The 22148-nt window shown below is 39.5% G+C and overlaps 1 pseudogene across 1 annotated transcript; it reads left to right on the top strand.

Moving 5' to 3' along the window:
- Positions 1-8537: 8537 nt before the first annotated feature.
- LOC309971022 (vacuolar protein sorting-associated protein 26C-like) lies at positions 8538-9775 on the top strand (annotated as a pseudogene). The gene is made up of 2 exons: positions 8538-8886; positions 9233-9775. The product of its transcript is annotated as a vacuolar protein sorting-associated protein 26C-like (transcript).
- The last annotated feature ends 12373 nt before the right edge of the window (positions 9776-22148 follow it).

The following is a 22148-nucleotide window of genomic DNA, read 5'->3' on the forward strand; positions in this document are numbered from 1 at the left end:
CCAACTGGATCAAGCTTATAGCCAACACTATCTATTTGAAGAAAGACAACATCATATAGAGTCACTATAATTTTTTACAAGAAATACCCAGTATTCAATCAAAAGTTACCAAGTAAGCCAAGAAACAAGTCTGAATGAAAAGCAAAAATGGAAAATAGATATTCACAATTTAGAAAGATCAGATATGGTCTTTAAAATAATTATAATTAATACATGTAAGATAAAACTATAGATAATGTAATCAAAGAATTGGGATCTATAAAACAGAATGAAATGGAAATTAGAACTGAAAAGTACAATAACTAGATTTAAGGATTTAATAAATTGATGTGTTTTACTAACAGGGAAACAGACTAGAGAATTAGTGAACAAGAAATAGATATTAGAACAAACCTAGACTGAAGCACACAGAGAAAAAAAGAATATAAAATACAGAAAGTATTGTAAGAGACATATGTACTATGGTGAAGAGGTCTAACATATACTGTTATTTCAGAAGGAGAGAAAAGAGAGTAGGATAGAAGGAATATGTGAAGAGATAATGTCCAAAAATTTCCCCAAATTTGCTAAAGACATCAAATCCTACATTCCAAAGTGCTCTAGTCCTCAGGTAGGATAAGTGCTTTGTGCTAATGGTGCATTGACATTTCTGACCAGCATAATAGGCAAGAAAAATGTAGAGAAAACCATACCTTGTGTATTAGCTTCCAAAGGCTGCTGTAACACAGTACCACAAACTGGGTGGCTTAAGACAATGGAAACACTGTCTTACAGTTCTGGGAGCCATATGTCTGAAATTAAGGTGTTGGAAGGGAAGGATCTGTTTCATACCTCTCTCCAGTCTTCTGGTAGCTTCAGCTACTCTTTGGCAGGTAGATGCATTTTTCTAACACTCCTTCTTCACAAGGAATTCTCCCTGTGTGTCTTCACATCACCCACCCTCTGTGTGTCTGTCTCTGTGCTCAAATCTCCTCTTTATGTAAGGACACCAGTCCTATTGGATTAGGACCCTAAAGATCTCATTTTAGGAGATGTAAAGTAAAGTAAAGACTGTACCCAAATGAAATCATGTTCTGAGGTATTAGAGATAAGGACTTGAGCATATCTTTATTGGGGGATACAATTCAACCCATAAAACTTGATATATAATAGTAAAACTGCAGAAAACTAAAGAGAAAAATTTCAAAGCAGCCAGAGATTAACATAGATTACTTTCAAAGTAGTAAAAATAAGACAGAAGTCATCCTCAGAAAAACAGTGAAATGACATCAGAAAGAAAATAACTCTCAATTTAGAATTTTAAACCCATCAAAAACCCTTCAAAAATAAATGTGAAATAAAAATTTGTTTATACAAATAAGACCTGAGACATCTATTACTAGCAGATTGGTATGAAAAGAAATACTAAACAGGGTTTTTGAAACAGGAAAATGCTTGTAGAGAGAAATAAAGAACATTGGAAAGGGTAAATATGTGGGTAATTCTAATAAATATTTATTGTTAAAAATAATATGTTATGAGGTTTGAAATATATATGAATGGAAAATTCATGAAAACATTAACACAGGAGAGGGAGAAGAGTATATTTAGTTAACATCTTGTAAGCTTTTAACATTTTATACACTTTTAAATACACTAAACAGGGAATGGTGCATGTTGTAATACCTAGGATAACCACTAAATTATTTTATTTATTATTAAAATGGAACAAATTGAGATGTCAATAGTTATATTTAATGTAAATAGAATAAATAGTCCAACAAAAGATTAAGACTTGCAGACTAGATTAAAAACAAATTAGTGTAAAAAACCTATAAGTAACAATAACAATACCTAGCAGCAAATTATGGCTTCCAGTCCCATTCTCTACGGAAGGGAACTAGGATGCTTTGGGAAAATGGCTGACCCCATGACCAGGGAAGGAAAGTATGATAAACCTGAAACATCTTCCTGTGTAAGAAAGTAAAGAAGTGCTTAACAAATAATGATGACATATCAAATGGATACAGAGCCAGCTTGAGGGGCTCCTACTGGTCAAATCTGGGACAATTTAAGCTCAAAATTAATAATGATGGTGAACTATAACCAATTAAATGAAATAATGAAATTGGGTCATTTGTAGAGATGTGGATGGACCTAGAGTCTGTCATACAGAGTGAAGTAAACCAGAAAGAGAAGAACAAATATGGTATATTAATGCATATATGTGGAATCTGGAAAAATGGTACAGATGAAACTATTTGTAAGGGAGGAATAGAGATGTAGATGTAGAGAATGGACATGTGGACAAGGTGGGGGAAGGGGAGGGTGGGACAAATTGGGAGATTAGCTTTCACATAAATACACTACCATGTGTAAAATAGATAGCTAGTGGGAACATGCTGTATAGCACAGGGAGCTCAGCTCAGTGCTCTGTGATGACCTAGATGGGTGGGATGCGGGGGTGGGAGGGAGGTCCAAGAGGGAGGAGATATAGGTATACATATAGCTGATTCACTTCACTGTACAACAGAAACTAACACAACACTGCAAAGCAATTTTACTCCAATAAAAAAAAATCATTAAAAAAAAGATTCTGTAAGTCCACACTGCTATAAAAAATAAACAAATAAAATGATGAAGCTCTTCTTCACTGAAGAAGACCAATAACTAAATATAGAAGAAAAGATAGAAGTAGAAAATCACTATTTGGCAACCATCATCATAAAATTGATTGAGGCCAGAATCATTGATAAATGAGTAAAATAGTGGGTTAAACATTGAGGATTCACAGGATTCTCCCATAGTTCAAAATTCATTAATATATTTATTAATTAACAAATGGAAAGGTAACTTTACAGTGACAAAATCTGGCAGACAACGTCTTAGGCAAGTGATTGAAATTGAACTCACTAGTAACATCTCTGACTGCATAATATGATGTACTGAAAAGAACACAATATCACTTCTGGAGTATTCCTGCCAAAAAGCATAACAAAAATTTAATCAAGAAGAAACCTCAGAAAACCCAAATTGCAGGTGTTTAGTTCTGCAATCTTCAAAAACATGATGAAAAAACAAAGACTAGTGAGATATCAGGAGATAAAGATTTCTTCTATTAACATTTTACTGACAGTTCTAGCCAGTGTGATAAGGAAAGAAAAAAAAAGGTGTGAAGACTGGAAAAGAAGATATGAAACTGTCCTTATTTGCAGATGCCATATGTTGCATGTTTAATACAATGATTGAATTATCTTTTGCTCTGCTGGAACTCTGCTAGTGCTATAGCCCTCTGGCTATTGGGAACTGTGATTAAAAGCTCTCTCCAGGGCTTCCCTGGTGGTGCAGTGGTTGAGAGTCCACCTGCCGATGCAGGGGACACGGGTTCATGCCCTGGTCTGGGAGGACCCCACATGCCACGGAGCAGCTAGGCTCGTGAGCCATGGCCGCTGAGCCTGCGCATCCGGAGCCTGTGCTCCGCAACGGGAGAGGCCACAACAGTGAGAAGCCCGTGTACCACAAAAAAAAAAAAAAAAAAAAAGCTCTCTCCACAACTTAGACCTAGAATGAAAACATGTGAGCAAATATTGACAGACCAAGGTGCTCAAAACTTGTTGCATTCAACAGAATTTATCTTCACTGACTACTATGGAGAGGATGAATAAAGAAGCAGCATTATAGTGGAGGTACTGAATATGAATAATTTAAATAATAGGTTCTATTATTTACTAGGAAGTTCTTCCAAGGCATCTTATTTCAGAGGTCCCCAAACCCCAGGCTGTAGCCCGTGAGGAACCGGGCTGCACAGCAGGAGGTGAGTGGCGGGCAGGTGAGCAAAGCTTCATCTGCCAATCCCCATCACTCACATTACCACCTGAACCATTCCCCCCACCCCCATCCATGGAAAAATTGTCTTTCATTAAACTGGTCCCTGGTCCCAAAAAGGCTGGGGATCGTTGTCTTGAGTCTCATAGAAACCTTATAAGGTGGATAAGAAAAATACTGCTATTCTCCTTTTTTTGAATTTTATTCATTTGTTTTTTATACAGCAGGTTCTTATTAGTTATCTATTTTATACATATTAGTGTATATATGTCAATCCTAATCTCCCAATTCATCCCACCACCACCACCCCACCCCCTCCACTTTCCCTCCTTAGTGTCCATACATTTGTTCTCTACATCTGTGTCTTTGTTTTTGCTTTGCAAACTGGTTCATCTGTACCATTTTTCTAGATTCCACATATATGCATTAATATACGATATTTGTTTTTCTCTTTTTGACTTACTGCACTCTGTATGACTATCTCTATTCTCCTTTTCAGATAAAAAGTTGCCACTCAAAGAACTTGAGGTGTTTTCCTTACATCACACTGTTAATAGGTTGTACAATTGGTAGCAGAACCCAATACTATGGGTCAAGAATTTTTTCTCTATTCTTCACTTATTTGCTGTATGAATCAGTACCAGTTTTCCCAAACCCCTCCTGAAATATGAAAGTTAACTAGATAATGAGTACAAAGGAAGACTTTTTTGCTGAAATTGTTTTATGTCTAGTTAAATTGCCTTTTGTAGGACCCAACAGAATGTTGTTTGTGGAGACATAAAAGCTTAGAAATAAAATATAAAATTATAAAAGTCACCCAAAGAATATTTAGTCTTCTTTTTTTATTATATATATCTAAGACTCAATATTCTCTATTACCTTTGAAAAATAACTTCAGTTTCCTATAGCTATCTGGGGAGCATTTGTGTAATTCACTGTACCAAAATTGAGAATTTTATAAGTATTTTAAATCAATCCTAAATTTCTAAACTAATCAACTGGCTTTATATCTAGAAGACATATAAAAATAAAAACAATTGCTTGTTTTTTATTTTCTTCACAGCTTTCAAATTTTTTAAAGTTTTACCCTACATCCTTATAATTTTCAAAAAATTTTATGCATGTTTTATATATAAGATGCTTAGCAACTGTTTGAACATGCTTCTTGATCAAAAGCCCAGCTGGGAGAATCTGACCCAGGGGTGAAATATTATGTTTCTGTTATGAGGATGCAGTGGTCTAGCTCTTGACCAAAACTTACCTCAGAGTATGTCGCTGTCAGACACAGATATGAAGGTGCCTTGCTGGGCATTGGGGGCAGGGATGCTCTTTTCTTGTGGAATAGGACACTGGGCTGACTGAACTGCCTTAGAGCAAAGAGTCCAAGGCACCCAGGAGGGACACAGAGGCTACCAGCTCTGTTGTGTTGGGTTCTGATCTTGGTTTTTGACTGACTCATCTTGGAGTTTGTGTGATCTGACTTCTATTTTCCATGTATTTGAGTAATTTCCAGTGAGTGAGGTTTCCTTAATGTTAGTGTTGACAAATGTAAAATGACTTTTCATATTTTAACTCAAATGATTTAATACTCTTGAAAATTAACACAAAGAGAATTGAGGTATTACTACAACATTGTGTGCATTTAGTAAATATTTGACCAAGCTTAAGTTGTACATATGATGGTTGTTATTGTAATTGTACACAGCACAGCTGGAGCTAGGATGCTGACATTAAGTTACAAAGAATTTTTTTTTTTTGGTCTTTTATAGCTCCTGGATAAAGAGCAAGATATTTGGAGGAATATCCTATTTGCACTTCAGCTGTGAGATAAATGTTGTATTTTCTGGCACTAAAGCATACTGCTAAAGCTTGAACAGTAATAAAGAGATTAATTTAGTGGCAAAGAAAATACTAAACTGGAATTCAGTGAATCTCTGGATTATTGTAAACTCTGGGGATATGAATGAGCCCAATAAATAAATGAAATAAAGAATGTTTGGCAAAAGAGTGAGGAATTAACTTGACAGGGAGATTCGTGTTCTCAATACTTCAGGAAGGAAGGGGACAAGGAGTCAAGAAATAGAAACAAGGTGAGTTAATGTGAGGCAAATTTGGGAAAATATCAAGAAGAGTTTTGCTGGCAACATAGACTGACAAAATGATACCTGATTATTATTTTGTGCTTGTGATGGAAAGCTCTCTAAACAAACACTTTAACTGCATACATAATTGAGTGAAGCTAACGTTTAAGGCTAGGATAAGGTTAAAATGTGGACAGCCTGAGGGTACTAACAAGATACTATGTCAGATTCTTGGAAGAACAAATATTTCGGAACAAAATATGTCAGGAGAAAATGTAAACACCATCCAGAAACTCCCGACTTCCTCTTCTTTCCTCACTGTGTGGATAAACTGGCTTTCAACAAGAAACATAAAAGAACAGGTTGCCTTGTTTGACGTGTGAAGGAAATTATTTAGAACAAATTGAAGGGAAGTCCTCAGTGTGAGGTACCATCCTTTGTATGCAAAGAACAACATTCATTGGGACACCCACTTCACTCTTTTTTCAGAATAGTATGATATGGAGCCATCCATTGTCAGACGTTCATTGGCTGACTGGGGTTAGGTGTTTAATCTCTGGCGAAATAATCTTTTCTACATACAGTCACTGAACTCATAATTTTGCCTGTCACTCATCAGGTGACAAGGTGAGGAGAAATAAACAACATATCTGTAATATATTGGAGCAGTCTGGCTGCTGAGAGGAGTATAAGGCAAGATATTGCCCTCAAGATCTTAGAAAGGATGACAAAATGATAAATATATCTGAAATGGGCAATGCATGTTAATTATTAACCGATACTAATTCCAGCACTGTGCCAGGCACTGAAGTTACAAATCAGGTAAACTCATTTCTTCCTGCTGCCTAGAATCTACTGGAGAGTACAATGAAGAACCTGAAAATTCATGGTAATGTGGGAAAAAAACACAAGTTTGTGCTTTGGAATCAGGCTCACCTGGGGCTGATTCCCTGTTCCTCTATGGTTTTGAAGCTGGCCAAGAGACTTAACCTTCTCTAGCCTCGTTCATCTCATCTCTTCACTTGAGTGTGTGTGTTTGAAAATCAAAGATGATCCTATGAAGTGTTTAAAAAAGTGTCCAACACAAAGTGGATCCTCAGAGAGGATAAGCAAGGTAAGGTTTCAGGTATGTATGAAAACACTCTAGTGGTTGGGACTCCACAGAGGTGGTGGACCTCTTCCTTCATCTCGTGTGACAGTTAGAATATGGATAGGTGTGACGGCAGCATGTTTGTTTCTCTGCAGTATTCCAGACCCATTCTTTTCACACATGGGCTATTTAGGAAGGAAACGTACTTCGTTTAGGTTGAATAGGCTTTGCCAATAATGAGAGAGAAGAACTTCTCAGAATGGAACTCAAGATTGGTGGGCTATGAAGAAGTGCAATGGGAAAAGAAAAGACTAGTAAGTGTCACTGGAAACATGCCAGTGGGAAGGGACAGGATGTCTAGCCCTTTGGGCTTCCTCAACAGGAATTAAATGCATTAATCTCCCCAAAGCTTCTAGGAGCATCATTAAAGAAAGGAAAAGGAGGAGTAAAAAGAAATTTTATCTCACAAATTTATTGATCCTAAGCCCTACTATCATTATTATTAATAGAAATAATAATTATAACAATATAACTTTGAATAGCCATCATTTTATCCCTTTAAAGCATTTTCACTCTCTGGATTGCTCTGGTTTCTCACAGATCTCTGTTGAGGTGGAACTGAATAGAACTTTCTGCCACCCCCACCACCCCTCACCAAATACAAATGTTCCTCCAGGTCCTCTGCCTCTTGTTTGTAGAAAAACTGAAGTCTCCCAGGCGTCCCAAAATAGCAGGTTCAAGCAGTTAATGATTAAGACAATAAAGTCACAGATTCAGTATCTGATGCACATTTCTGAGTATTTTATGGGTACTATAATGGGCACCAGATGGGAAAAGCTAACTTCATGATGACCAGACTGCAACCATGACATAAGCTGTGCCATCTTGAGCAGTACTGAATATATGGCTAGCACAATTCCAAGAACTGGCCTTAAGAGAATGGGATTAACACTATTGCTCATAATAATCTACATATTTGTGGGCATCAAAATAATTGTAGCTTGTTCTGCCCTTATATGTAAATGAGCAACTAAAGCTGTCAGCAGAAAGATGCTTCAAACCCATGTCGATAATGTTCACTATAAGACCTCAATGCCCTTTCTCAGCATGAAGTTACAGAAGGTGGATCTTTGTCCCTAATCCCATAGAAATGAAATGATGTCTGACAGGGGCCTGGGGCGGTGCAGTTGTAAGCAATTCTTTTCAGGAAGCTGTCCTCAGCAGAAAATCTCGTTTCTTGTTAATTTAGCAAAGCTACATTTTAACTCACTTTTAAATCAGACGCCCGCATGCTCTACTCATTTCTGGCCCTAGCATACTTTTTAAATCTTTTGATCAAACAATATCTTGCCTAACCTGTTGGTTATTTCCATAGATTAAAGAAGTAGAAATGAAGAGTAAGTAATTAACAGATGACCAGATCTCTTCCTTAGCTTCCCCTTCAGTAATCTGGAAAACAAACTGTGTGATAAAAGTGGTGAACAAGATAGCATCTACGGGGTGCCCTCCTTTCCCTTGGGTCATGCGTGGCCGGAAGTGTTTCCCGAAATGGAGTATTCGAGATGGGGACCGCCCTGGACATTAAGGTTAAAAGAGCGAACAAGGTTTATCACACCAGGGAAATGCTCTCTGGGGTGGTGGTCGTATCTGGGAAGGATTCGGTCCAGCACCAGGGAGTCTACTTGACAGTGGAAGGAGCCGTGAACCTCCAACTCAGCGCCAAGAGTGTGGGTGTGTTTGAAGCATTCTATAATTCTGTTAAACCCATCCAGATTATCAACAGTACCATCGAAATGGAGACACCAGGAAAATTTCCCAGTGGCAAAACAGAAATTCCTTTTGAATTTCCTCTGCACGTGAAGGGTAAGAGTTCTGTATGAGACTTATCACAGCGTCTTTGTCAACATTCAGGTTAAGGTATGAAGAGCTCATTTTGAGATGCCCTGGGGGCCTGAGCTCCAGGACTCTGAGCACTGTCACTAGCATCTCTTCTCTTCCCCATGTGGGGCACAGCTCTGCCCTTGCCCTGGCACCCAGTGCAGTGCTGCCCATGCAGAGAACCCAGCGAGTGAGAGCGAGTTGGGGGCTGACCCACATCTCCCAGGTTGGCCTGTGAAGTCTAGATACCGTCCAGGGGTTTGCAGTCCTGCTGCCTGTGTTTTCTCATCCTTACTACAAAACAGCTGCCATTTTACCCAGAGCTGCTGTGTGCCAGGCCTTGGCTTATCACACGTTACCTCGTCGGGTCCTCACTAAGTATACCCTGCGCTGTGACATGAGGCGGTCCCTGCTGGCCAAGGACTTGACTAAGACCTGTGAATTCATCATTCACTCTGCTCCTTAGAAGGGGAAACTGACTCCGAGTCCCGTGGACTTCACTGTCACACCTGAAACCTTACAGAATGTCAAAGAGAGAGCCTTGCTCCCCAAATTTCTCATCAGAGGACATCTCAACTCGACCAGCTGTGTTATCACACACCCACTAATGTGAGAGCTGGTGGTGGAGAGCTCGGAGGCCACCATCAAAAGCATCGAGCTGCAGCTGGTGCACGTGGAGACCTGTGGCTGTGCAGAAGGGTACGCCCGCGATGCCACAGAAATTCAGAACATTCAGATAGCCAATGGGGACGTGTGTCGGGGCCTCTCTGTCCCCATATACATGGTCTTCCCCCAGCTCTTCACCTGTCCGACACTGGAGACCACCAACTTCAAAGTGGAGTTCGAGGTTAACATTGTTGTGCTGCTTCACCCTGAGCACCTCATCACAGAGAACTTCCCGCTGAAGCTCTGCAGGATGTAGGCAGGAACAGGTGGAAATGCAGCCGTGCGGACGTACGGAAGCTGAAGCCGGCAGCCCCGAACTTGCTTTCTTGATGGTTCTGTATCAGAAATGAGTCTGACCCTTCTTCCTCATTCCCTCGAGGCCCCTCTAGTCAGAACTTCCCTTTGAAATTCATCAGGATTTCTTCATGGCGTTGGCAAGATTGTTTCCCAGAGAGTAAATTTCCTGTGACTCCTGACTAACCTGCTCCTTTTTAGGTTCAGAGCACAGTTATAACACAGTCTGAATTTTGCTGGAAAGTGAGGTCAGGGACAAAGGAAACCTCCTGTCTGGCCGACGGTTGTGGCCAGGGCTCCCAACAGCTCCCCGACTGCGCAGGGTGGCGACAGGCGTGCTGGTTGCCAATGACTTTGGCGGACACCCGCCAAGGAGGGTGCTGTGGTGCCCGCTGCAGATGCGCAGCGTGTTTCCCACTCTGTTCTCTTTTATAACATTTGTCGTGATAACTTCAGAACTTTTGGGGACCTGGGGAAAGTGTGATTTGCCCTCCCAGGAGTGAGGGGATCTGGTGACCACAGCTGGTGCTGGAGTATTTCTGAGTCTCAGGACCTGGTGTGAAGTTGCCTGCTGCCGTCTTCCGAGTCCGTTTAAGTGCGGGAACAAACACACGTGTCCACGCCTGTCATTGTTGGCTGGGTTCTGAGTGGCAGGGGACCCGAGCCCAGGCCAGCAGTGAAGACCCCTCTGTGCTGGGCGGGGCCTGGACCTGATGAACTTGGCCCACCTCCATCCCACGTGAGGGACCTGCGTTGGTGGGGTCGGGGGAGGTAGTTTGGCCTGAAGCCATTTTCTCCCTCGCCTCCTGTTGGGAATTGCTGTGTATGGTGGGTCTGTTACAACACATTTCTTCCTTCACATCCGGCTGTTGTTTCTCTGGGTCCACAATTAACCTCAGAAGTAAGCCGCGCACCGTGCACGCTGCCTGACCTTCCTCTCCTGAGGGAATAATTATTACGTGAAGAGCTGCCAGCAGCCCGGCCGCCTTTATCATTTTATTCAAACTCGAGGGGCCTGGGCGAGGGCCATTTCCTTGCCCTTCTTGGACGGGCACCTCCACCATCAGTTAGTAAGGAAAACTCGGACGTTTGGGTATCTTGGGCAGCAGCAGTCCCAATACTGCCCTGGCTGGAGCTGGAGGTGTCCTTTGTCAGGTTCTCCCATTACAGCAGGGGGAAGGGGAGGTGAAGGAAAGAGGCCGTGAACCTAAAACCGTACATTTTTTGGGGAAATGCCCGGTTAGGCAGGGGCACGTTCTGGCTATTGGAGCTCCAACAGAAATGGGGCCTTGCTCTGGTTCTCAGCCACATCGTGAGTTCCACAGGAAATGTGGAGAGGTCAATCAGAAATAAAACATTTAAAAAGGAAACAAACAAAAAAAAGATAGCATCTAAAGAAATGTCACAAGAAGATGACAAGCCTGCATGCAGTGGGAGACAGGTATGAGTCTGATCCCCTAACTCAATGATTAACTGAGATTACTTTCCTTTTCCCTTTAAAAACTTTCATGGTTGAGCAGAATCTTCGGAGTTGATTTTTGGGGACACCGAGTCCACCATCTCTCCAGATTGCTGGCATTCTGATTAAAAGAAACTTTCTACCAACACTTGCCTCTCTCTTGGGTATTGATTTTCAAGTGGTGAGCAGCTGGACCTGAGTTTGGTAACAGAGGAGAAAGGCAACCCAGGAATCATTACTTCCATTTTACAGATGTAGACGCAGGCTGCTGAGTCTCTATTAAAAGATTTTTACCACCTGGTTACATGTGATCCAGGGAAACACATTTAAGCCTACAGAACCTTAGTTCTCTTATCTTCTAACATGGAAATCAAATAATCTCTTAGAATACTTCTGGTTGAAGATCTTATTACCTATTTTAATAGCTGTAATTAACTGCTTCTTAAACAGTCTCCCATGATCCTGCCCTCCTGATATTTACATTCTTCTATAAACTCTTTCCCTGTGTGTGAGCTGGACCTAGTGACTCACTTCTAGCAAATAGAATACACCAGAGGCAATAGGATGCTGTTTCCGAGATTAGGTTATAACTACTGTGACTTCCCTCTTCCTTGTTCTCTCTCTTTGGCTCTTCTCATGTACTTGCTATAATGAAGCAAGTTGCAGAGGCCCACATGGTGAAGCCCTGGGGACAGCATTTGGTCAATAGCCAGTGAGAAACTGAGACCTTCAGTCTGACAACCCGAAGAGAACTGAATTCTGCCAATGGTACTGTGAGTGAACATGGAAGCAGATTCTCCCCTGGTGGAACCTTCAGATGACTGAGATCCTGACCAACAACTTGCAGCCTTCTGAGATACCCTGACCCAGACCCTTAGCTTCCAACTAAGCCACTCCTGAATTTCTGACCCACACGGGAACTGTGAGATGATAAATGTTGTTTTAAGTCTCTAAGTGTTAAAATAATTTGTTACACAGCAATAGATGATTAAAGTCAAATATCAATGCCAGAACTGATCACAGGATTTCTTTTCCCTAAATTTTTGTTTCAGCATTTTCTAACATATTCATAACACATTAGTGAAATGAAATGCTCTGTGTGAGAAGGGTTCTATGGTCAAAATACATTTAAGAAATGTTTCACAGTCGATCTTTCCCTTGCAAATACATAATGTATATTATATATTAAAGATTCAGTGGTAAAGAAAGTTAATTTTGTTAAAGCCAGCTTTCTCAAACTTTTTGACCACATAACACTATTAACATGAAGCACCTATTAATAAATATTCCAAGGAAGATATACATCATAGAACACAATGAACAGACTTTAGGAAACACTGACGGGGCTATTTTATTACCTTCTGGACATCTTTCTGAGAGCTGTCCCTACAACCAAGAAAATGAAGCAGAATGGAAAAATCTGTGGTGTGTACAGTTTGTGTACTATCAGGAGAAAAACACACCTGGAGGTACTTCTGGCAGTATGAATATGAATACTTTTTATTCCCTTCTCTCTACCTTTCTATGTTTCCCATAGTGGACATATATTACTATTTATATATGACAAATTTTATACAGTAGGCTTAGTAACATTCTTCTCCCCATCTTGTTTTGGTAAGCTTTGAGACTGCGCTTTTATGTATGCACATGTGTATACAAGGGGGTGGAGGCACTGGGGTGAGGCATAAGGCCGAGATAACTCTGGCTGCATGTATTACCCCTGTCTACATGGGTGGATGCCTGATTACCTACTCTGGATGAGTTTCAAGCTCTCCTACAGGTTACTCTTTGCACCTGCCCAGAGAACCTATGAATGGCATAGCTGTACTGCTGACATTTCTTTATGGGAGGCTGGTCATTAGGTCTGACCCTCTCTGCCAGAGCTGAGTTGTTACACTGTTGTGTTTATGGGGTCCCCCAGGCCTGAAATAGATCCCTGCTCTTCTTCCTCCTTGCTGCAGCAAGAAAGACATTGCTATATATGTCCCAAATTTTGGGGCCAAAGAGAAGAAGGGAAAGGTGAGGAATGAAGTTGTTTCCCTGCCCAAGTGCAAAATGCAGCCCTTCAGGAGAGATTCTAGACTGTGGGGAAACAAGTTATGGCAAAGTTGTGTGGCCAGGTACAACAGCAGGGGCCTGGAGTGTTTCTTCTGGGGTGAGCATTCCGAGGGTAGGTTAGAGGAGCTTCTGCGACTATAGAGGCATGATCTGGACCACTATTGAGCAAGAATTGGGATTACAAGCCAGTGAATGTGAAGCCAAGCTTTGACCACAGGACAGTTAGTCTCAAGAGCTTTCTGCCTTCCTGTTCACACTTGCTCCCCTACCCTCACGCTGCCAACCACTACTGAACTGCCTTGCACCCTTCTTCATTTTTAAAAAAAGTTAATTAATTTATTTTTTTCAGGTTTTTTTTAACATCTTTATTGGAGTATAATTGCTTTACAATGGTGTGTTAGCTTCTGCTTCATAACAAAGTGAATCAGTTGTACATAGACATATATCCCCATATCTCTTCCCTCTTGCGTCTCCCTCCCTCTCACCCTCCATAACCCACCCCTCTAGGTGGTCACAAAGCACCGAGCTGATCTCCCTGTGCTATGGGGCTCCTTCCCACTAGCTTTCTATTTTACATTTGGTAGTGTATATATGTCCATGCCACTCTTTCACTTCGTCACAGCTTACCCTTCCCCCTCCCCATGTCCTCAAGTCCATTCTCTAGTAGGTCTGTGTCCTTATTCCCGTCTTGCCCCTAGGTTCTTCATGAGCATTTTTTTGTTTTGTGTTTTGTTCTTAGATTCCATATATATGTGTTAGCATACGGTATTTGTTTTTCTCTTTCTAACTTACTTCACTCTGTATGACAGACTCTATGTCCATCCACCTCACTACAAATAACTCAGTTTCATTTCTTTTTATGGCTGAGTAATATTTCATTGTATATATGTGCCAAATCTTCTTTATCCATTCATCTGTCAATGGACACTTAGGTTGCTTCCATGTCCTGGCTATTGTAAATAGAGCTGCAATGAACAATATGGTACATGACACTTTTTAAGTTATGGTTTTCTCAGGGTATATGACCAGTAGTGGGATTGCTGGGTCATATGGTATTTCTAGTTTTAGTTTTTGAAGGAACCTCCATACTGTTCGCCATAGTGGCTGTATCAATTTACCTTCCCACCAACAGTGCAAAAGGGTTCCCTTTTCTCCACACCATCTCCAGCATTTATAGTTTGTAGACATTTTTTTTTTTTTTTTTGGCGGTACGCAGGCCTCTCACTGTTGTGGCCTCTCCCGTTGCGGAGCACAGGCTCCGGATGCGCAGGCTCAGCGGCCATGACTCATGGGCCCAGCCGCTCTGTGGCATGTGGGATCTTCCCAGGCCGGGGCACGAACCCGTGTCCCCTGCATCGGCAGGCGGACTCTCAACAACTGCGCCACCAGGGAAGCCCTGTTTGTAGATTTTTTGGTGATGGCCATTCTGACTGGTGTGAGATGATATCTCATTGTAGTTTTCATTTGCATTTCTCTAATGATTAATGATGTTGAGCATTCTTTCATGTGTTTGTTGGCAATCTGTATATCTTTGGAGAAATGTCTATTTAGGGCTCTGTCCATTTTTGGATTGGGTTGTTTGTTTTTTTGATATTGAGCTGCATGAGCGTCTTGTAAATTTTGGAGATTAATCCTTTGTCAGTTTCTTCATTTGCAAATATTTTCTCCCACTCTGATGGTTCTCTTTTCATCTTGTTTATGGTCTCCTTTGCTGTGCAAAAGCTTTTAAGTTTCATTAGGTCCCATTTGTTTATTTTTGTTTTTATTTCCATTTCTCTAGGAGGTGGGTCAAAAAGGATCTTGCTGTGATTTATGTCATAGAGTGTTCTGCCTATGTTTTCCTCTAAGGGTTTGATAGTGTCTGGCCTTACATTTAGGTCTTTAATCCATTTTGAGGTTTTTTTGTGTGTATGGTGTTAGGGAGTTAGACAGCACCTTTCTTCTTATCCTGAGTTCTTTCATCACTTTAAAGTGTTTTGTATCAATGACCTAATCTAGCATGTGATGAAAGCTGAGGGCTTTTCTTCAGAAAGGTACACCTACATGCATTTAAATGTTTCCTATCACTTCTCAAAGAAACAAGAATAAGGAGTCTGATGTTGAAATGGAAGCTTTGCTTCTACACCCAGAGTTCACAGATCCTGAAAGTTCGTCATCAGCTTACTAAGGGTTCATGAGTTCCTGAGTTATAAATTCTACCATAAAGCCCTTCTCCCAGCTGAAGGTTTAGATTGAAAATTGTCTATTGAATGTGTGGAACAGACATAGCTTCAGATTTCACCTGGGCCCTCTTAATAGAGAAATGGTGGGCTTTAAAATTCAAGACAATTAGTCTTGAGTAGTACGGTTCCAAGCTTTGAGGCATGCAGTTGGGGAAAGAAGTCTTAGGGGCCCATTTGGCCACCCCCGAATCACAGATTAAACTCCTTGTGTGGATAAACCTGGGTGGCTCTTAGAATATTCAGCCGCTTATCTGGAGAACTAATATATGCCTAAGTCCATGGCAAGGAATCTGGAGTCAGACTGAAATTGTGTGGCATTGAGTCTGGAGTCCTTCAGTGGCCCTTTATCTGGAGGATGGAAGTCTTCAGTTACCTTAGTTATTATCATAATGGGGTTCACTGATATCAATATTAAGAGTGAAATTTCTTAGCTTTTACACAATTATTATTTTAGACAAGATGCTTTTCTTTCATAGAAATCATACATCATTAAAAAGAAATCATATATTCCTTGTTGTGCTTAAGGAGTACAAGTCAAATTTCATAGGTGTCTTCCACCAAATATCTCCCATCCCACCTGCAAAATCTCTATTTCTATCATTCTTTGATTTAAATCTTTGAAGGTTGCTAAGAAAAATGCAAATGCTATTGGAGGAGTTTAGCTTTCTACAGCTATTATAATTCAGGAATTTTTTAATCTAGATTAGTTTATTAGATTGACTACAGACAGGGACAGGAGACACAAGTCAAAAAGCTAGGAGGCTGGAAGAAAAGGACAAGAAAATTCGCAAACCATATCATTTTTCTGAGGTTTTGAAGTGTGGGAGGTTAAGGCTGAAAAGACTTGGAAGGATATCTGAATTTAGTCTAGAGCTCTGCATCAGCAGTGGATGTACATGAGAGAATAGTGGGGAGGTATCCAATGGAAGTTCTCAGTAAATGGAGGAAGTAGGCTTAAGGGAGAGTTTGGGAAATCAGCTTAGTACTTGTTGTCTCACAGGCATGTCAAGGATTCTCCTGGGGCTGGTGATCAGAAGGGGAAGTTTATTCTCATTGCCATTTAAAGATTCTTCTTTGACTTCGGCATTATTGTTTTAATTTTCTGGGTGAAGCTTCAGGCTTGGGGAAGTTTGATGCCTTTGACTACTTGTCATTTTAATTTTTAGCAGTGTCAGAAATGGAAATGAATTAAGGGTGCAGACCATTGTGTATATGTTCTTTTCTGTTTAAATTGTTTTTCTCCCCCCACACCCCCCAAAGAGGTATTTTTTAGATTAAATTTTCCTCAGTTTTATTGAGAAGTAATTGATATACATCAGTGTATAAGTTTAAGGTGTGCAGCACGATGGCTTGATTTACATATATTGTAAAATGATTACCACAGTGTACTCAGTTAACATCCATCATTTCATATAGACAATAAAAAGAAAAGGAACAAAAAATTTCTCCCTGTGCTGAGAACTCTTAGGATTTACTCTCTTATATTAACTATAGTCATTATGATGTATGCTACATCCTAAGTACTAATTTGTCTTATAACTGGAAGTTTGTACATTTTGACCACCTTCCTTCAAATTCCCCTCCCCCTAAACCCCTGCCTCTGGTAACCACAAAACCGATCTCTTTATCTATGAGCTTGGTTGCTTCTTATTTTGTTTTGTTTTAGATTCCACATATAAGTGAGATCATACAGTATTTGTCTTCCTCTGTCTGACTTATTTCACTTAGCATATAATGCCCTCAGGGTCCATCCATATTGTTGCAAATGGTAGAATTTCCTTCTTGTTGTTTTTTTTAATGGCTGAATAGTTTTCCATTGTGAAATTATACCACATTTTCTTCATCCAGTCATCCATCAGTAGACACTTAGTTGTTTCCGTGTTTTAGCTATTGTAAATAATGCTGCTATGAATGAGGGAGTGCAGCTATTTTTTCAAGTTAGTGTTTTTATTTCCTTAGGATATATTCCCAGAAGTGAAATCGCTGGATCATACGGTAGTTCTATTTTTAGATTTTTGAGGAACTTCCATACTGTTTTCCACAGTGGCTGTACCAATTTACAATCCCACCAACAGTGCACAAGGGCTCCTTTTTTTCCACATTGATGCAAGCATTTGTTATCATCACGATGGCCATTCTAACAGGCATGAGGTGATACCTCACTGTGGTTTTAATTTACGTTTCCCTGATGACAGTGATATTGAGCGTATTTTCATGTACATGCTGGCCATTCATACATCTTCTTTGGAAAAATGTCTATTCAAGTCCTTTGCTCATTTTAATTGGATTATTTGTTATTTTGCTATTGAGTGATATGAATTATTTATATATTTTGAATATTAACCCCTTATCAGATGTATGATTTACAAATATTTTTCCCAGTCTATAGATTGTCTTTTCACTTTGTTGGTGGTTTCTTTTCCTGGGCAGAAGCTTTTTAGCTTTATATAGTTCCACTTGTTTATTTTTGATTTTGTTGCTTTTGTTTCAGATGTGACATCCAAAAAATCATTACCAAGATCTATGTCAAGGAGATTTTTTCCTATGTTTTCTTCTCAGAGTTTCATGTTTTCAGATCTTAGGTTTAAGTCACTTAATTCATTCATTTAATTCATTTGGAGTTGATTTTTGTGAATGGTGTAAGATATGAATCAAGTTTTATTATTGTACATGTGAATATCCAATATTCCCAGCACTATTTACTGAAGAGATAGTCTTTTCTCCATTGAGTATTCTTGGATCTGCTGTCAAATATTAGTTGACTGTATATGCTTGAGTTTATTTTTGGGTTCTTGATTCTGTTCCATTGCTCTATTTATTTTTATTCCAGTACCATACTATTTTAATTACTATAGCTTTATAGTATAGCTTAAACACAACATCTACGGGCTTCCTTGGTGGTGCAGTGGTTGAGACTCTGCCTGCTGATGCAGGGGATATAGGTTCATGCCCTGGTCCAGGAAGATGCCGCGGAGCAGCTAGCCCCGTGAGCCATGGACACTGAGCCTGTGCGTCTGGAGACTGTTGCTCCATAATGGGAGAGGACAGAACAGTGAGAGGCCCGTGTACCGCAAAAAAACAAAACAAACAAACAAAAAGACACAACACCTCCCATGTTGTTCTTCTTTCTCAGGATTTCTTTGGTTATTTGGGGTATTTTGTGGTTCCATATAAATTTTAGGAGTGTTTTTTTCTAATTCTGTAAAAAATATCTTGGAATCTTGATAGGAGTTGCACTGAATGTATAGATGGTTTTTGGTACTATTGACATTTTAGCAGTATTCTTCCAATCCATGAACACAGGATACCTTTCTACTTATTTGTGTTTTCTTCAATTTTTTTCATCAATGTTTTGTAGTTTTCATCAATGTGTTGTAGTTTCTCCTTCTTGTTTAAATTTATTCCTTTTTTTTCATTTTTCTTTGATGCTGTTGTAAATGAGATTGATTTCTTTATTTCTTTTTCAGAAAATCTGTTCTTAGTGTATGGAGACACTACTGATATTTATATATTAATTTTGTATCCTGCAACTTTACTAAATTCATTGATTAGTTCCAATAGTTTTTTGGTTGAAATTTTGGTTAAAAATTCCTGAGTAAGATACGAAAAAATAATGCCAATTTATTACCCTAAATTGGGTCCAGGTTTTTGTAGATATGAAGAGTAGGAGGAGGAAGCATAAAATGAGATGCTAGGCCTAGATCTTGATAATCCTAAGCCATGTGTCTTGTCCAGGATGGACCATGTTTTTATGTTTATTATATTTATATGTGGTAGATTATTTTCAAAGATGACTGCAGAAATTCCTCCTATGTGCCTTTGCAGCATGATTTTGCCACTCCTCAAATCAGAAGGTAGAGCATATTTTCCCTCTCCCTTGAACCTGGACTGATCTTATGATTTGCTTTGACCAATAAATTGAATGTGGCACAGTAATGCTATGTAACCTCTAAGGCTAAATTTTTCTTTTTTTTACATCTTTATTGGAGTATAATTGCTTTACAATGGTGTGTTAGTTTCTGCTTTATAACAAAGTGAATCAGTTATACATATACATATGTTCCCATATCTCTTCCCTCTTGCATCTCCCTCCCTCCCACCCTCCCTATCCCACCCCTCTAGGTGGTCACAAAGCACCAAGCTGATCACCCTGTGCTATGCGGCTGCTTCCCATTAGCTATCTATTTTACGTTTGGTAGTGTATATATGTCCATGCCACTCTCTCACTTTGTCACAGCTTACCCTTCCCCCTCCCCGTGTCCTCAAGTCCATTCTCTAGTAGGTCTGTGTCTTTATTCCTGTCTTACCCCTAGGTTATTCATGACAATTTCTTTCTTAAATTCCATATATATGTGTTAGCATATGGTATTTGTCTTTCTCTTTCTGAATTACTTCACTCTGTATGACAGACTCTAGGTCCATCCACCTCATTACAAATAGCTCAATTTCATTTCTTTTTATGGCTGAGTAATATTCCATTGTATATATGTGTCTAAGGCTAAATTTTAAGAGACCTCACAATTTTTGCTTTCACTCTTGGAACCTTAAGAGCTCCATGTTCTGAAGAGGTCTAGTCTATCCTATTGAAGGATGAGAAGTCTTGCAAAGGAGGCATGACAGATGACAGCCAGCACCAACTTTCAGATAAGCTATCAGGTACTGTAGCCATATGATGATTATGACCAGCAAAAATAAAACCATCCAGATTGACAACCCACAGAATTGAAAGTGGTACTAAATATCGGTTTGCATGTCTAAATTTTGGGGTGGTTTGTTGCACAATAAAGAACAAAAACATCATACAGCACTTATATAGCAATACTATGAGTGAATATTTATATAATGTTTTATAGTTGGCACAGGTTTTTCACATAAAATCTTATTTCCCTGGATCCACAGACAACCTTGTTTTCCACCTCTTTAGAGTAGCTGTGGGAGTTTCCTGTTCTGTTTTAATTTTTGAATATTATATAGAATGTAAATAATATTTGCCCATATTATAGATGAAGAGGCTGAGGTGTAGAAAGAGTCCAGGATTCATCCACAATCATTGAGCTGACAAGTGAGCAGGAGAGGCTCAAATAGAAGTTGCCTCCCTTCAGATCTGCTCTTTGCTTTACACTGGGTTGTATACATTATATTTTCTCTCTTGAGAAGACACATGGATGGCTGGTAAAAGCCAGGGGAATGATCCCAGCTCTGACAGTTCCCAGAACACACTACAGTGATAGTGACTATGGAGCAAGGAAAGTAGCTTTGCCAGTGATGTCAGCCACTACATGGATAAGGAATCTTCTGTGAGCACAGAAATCTCTCTTTGGCTGCCATGCAAACAGATCTTCTATAGCCTCTAATAAAATCTCAGCCCAGCCTGTAGGGGTTCATTAATTGGTGTGCAGCTATGACATGTTTTTGTAACTACTAGTTTAAAAAATAAAGTATACCCTAACTTACCACAATTCTAAATTAACACAGGAGAACTGCACTGCCCTGTGGAAATGAAGGGGGGTGGAGCTCTTGTCCATTATTTCTCAAGTAATATAATAACCATGCCAACTAAAATAATTATTTTTCCACATCCACCTCACTACCTTTCATTTTAGGTCCTAATTTCTCACCTAGATTGCTGTGACAGCTTCCCAACTGGTATTCATGCTTTAACACAAATCTCTTTCCCCTTCCAACCACATTGCACATTGGCACCAATTTTGTGTCCTGGAGCCATCAAAATTCTAGGCTTATGAATGTAAGCTCCATTGTAAGAGTATTTGTCATTACTTAAAGTCTTGAAGAATTGTAGAACTTATTATTTGTTGAATTAATATGAAAGCCACCATACCATAAGCACTAATTATCTGATTCTAAATTTTGCCTCATCTCCCAGTTTATGCTCAAGGTAAATTGAGCAACATCTACTTCTATGGAAGGAAGCATTGAAATTTCTTTTATTCTCCATGTCTTTGCTCATAATTCTGCCTTTGTCTGAAACTTTCCCCTTTATTGTTTACTTCTTTACCAGTCTAACTTCTACCCATAGTCTAACATGAAGCTTACATGGCAACTCCATTGGGAAATCTTGCCTGTGATCTTCATTTCTCTAAGTAGAATCTCTCTCATAATATATTATGAGTCTATAATAGAGATGCCTCTCAAGTAGTTAGATATGTAAAGGTTATTATATAAGCAAGGATTCTGTATGAGGAAGGCCAGTATGTATATAAAGACCAAATTTGAAGTCTACTGATTTAAACTTTTCATTTACATTTATATAACTTTGAGCTGGAAGTAAGAGGTGAGGTTGAGTACATGGTAGAGAGAAGAGGTAGGGTGTGGGGTTGAAATCCATTTCCTAAGGTCAAGCAATTAGGTAAAGGGAGAGGTACTAGATGAGGGTGTAGATCGTTTGCCTGTTAAACTAGGGTATTTTCATATCAGTCTAAGCTGATTATTTGTGTGAAAGTGATTAAAACTAATCATTAATCTTTCCAAGTAAAGAATTACATATTTTCCATGTAAAAATATAAAAGAATCTGTCTTCACAGCATTATTGGATCAACCAACTGAAGTTCACTATTAGATAACCAGAAATTCAATCA

Source organism: Leucopleurus acutus, assembly GCF_964270905.1.
Source record: "Leucopleurus acutus genome assembly, chromosome: 13".
In the NCBI taxonomy this organism is placed as follows: Eukaryota; Metazoa; Chordata; class Mammalia; order Artiodactyla; family Delphinidae; genus Leucopleurus; species Leucopleurus acutus.